A 1,998-nucleotide genomic window follows, 5' to 3' on the forward strand; every position below is an offset into this window, starting at 1 on the left:
CACTTCTTAAAAGTATTATAAAAATTAAAATTTTATATCTCAAAACTAAAATTTTAATTCAAACTGATTACTAAATATAATATTAAATTCTAATCTCTCATCTCAATAAACGCTACTTAACGAATGTTACTGCTTAAACAAATGGCATGACAATGGAACTCCAACCCACAAAACAAAAAACGGAACTATTACCTACCTGACCCATGATACTAAGTTACTAACATAATAATCATAAAATTTGCTGCTTACACATAAAATAAATTTATTAATCACCTGTTCACCACTATCAACATCTTCTACTCTTGCAATAAAGATAGAGTTTGTCTCTATATAAAGAAGTAAGTTCTGACATTTCTCGGTCCATCATGTGATGTGTGTGTTATCATACTATTCTCCACCATCAATAAGTGTCATCTATAGATGTATTTTTTTTCTACACCATAGTAATGACCTTTAGGATCTTAAAATTAAGTTCGAAAGTAAATAACCTAAGTCGAATATAGAGAAGATTCTGTTAAATCCATGATATCTCATAATTGAATTTTGATAATAATTAATAAATTTAAATATATAATTTAATAATTTTATTAATGTGTATCTAATTTTGTTTAAAATTAAAAATAATATTTTTTATTTTCAGTTTTTCAGTTAAAAAGATAAAAAGTTTTCAATATAAAATACGGTATTTTTTGTTGAAGATCTCCTGATTTATCTTGTTGGATTTTTCATTTGTTTCTTTATATCTCACCCACTAGAACTACACTCACATATCATGAAAAACATAAATTTCTTTTACTCTTTTCTAGTAATTCTTTCAATTCTTCCAATTCCGGTAGTTTTATTCCATTCTCTTCTACCAATTCTTCCATTCTCTCCCTTCCATTTAAAGGTAAGAGATCTCTTTCAAGTTTTTTTTTTTTTTGCTATTTAGTTGAAAAATTTTGCTATATTATTTTAAATTAGATTTTAATATGATGTCAAATTTGAGTTCTAAAATTAGTGCTTTCATTTATTTTTAGTTTTATATTTTTGTAAATTAACTTTGAATATTAAATAGTAAAAAATTTGAGTTCTAATTTTTTGCTATATTCATCTATTTTTTTATTTCAAGCTCTTCTCATTCTCTATTTTTAATGTCTTTCAAATTTTTTTGGTGTTTTACTGAAAATTTTGTAGTGGTGTATTTTTCAATTTGATAAAAATATGATCATTTTTTGCTAGTGTATTTTTTACCTTTTTTTTTGGTATATTTTTTTGTATTTCTTCTTTGATTCAAAGCCATGCAAATGATAAAAGAAAAGAATATCCAAACAAGGAGGAAATTCTACAATAATTGACAAGAGACACAAAGACTCATTTGTATTTTATATAATATAAAGACTCATTTGTATTCTTATTTAATATAATTTCTTATTTTTTAACTGTACTCCCAATTTTAAAAGCCAAATTCAATTGTAGTCTCATTTTGTAACACCCTACCACACAAAACTTTATATTTTGTAACTATATATATATATATATATAGTTGAAACAATTCATAACTAGGAGTTTTGAAGAAAAATTTAAACAAAAACCACGAAAAAAAAAGCACATCGCACACATAAACGAATTATCAGATAAAAAGAAAGGATAAAACTTATATACATAAGGAGCAGAATATCAAAAGATACAGAATATCAAATTCCCAAATCGACCTGCGAAGTCAAGACCGGCCAGAGTATGTGTGTGTGTGTGTGATGGTTATCAGTGGCTAAGAGAAAGAGGGGTTGAATCTTAGCCCCTTTTTGCTTAGCAACACTTGGTGCATTTTAGAATGCTTTAGGAGATGTTTCTACTTTTTGTCTCGTCACTAGTCAAGAGACATTTTGTCTCGTAACCGGTGAGGAGATATTTTTCAATTTTATCTCCTACGCATCAGAAACAGAAATGGAGTAGAAGAGAAAGAGAGAATCACACCAAGAAGTATCCTGGTTCAGCTGCTAGGTGCAATGCAGCCTA

The sequence above is a fragment of the Arachis ipaensis genome, chromosome B08, assembly GCF_000816755.2.
Source record: "Arachis ipaensis cultivar K30076 chromosome B08, Araip1.1, whole genome shotgun sequence".
NCBI lineage: Eukaryota > Viridiplantae > Streptophyta > Magnoliopsida > Fabales > Fabaceae > Arachis > Arachis ipaensis.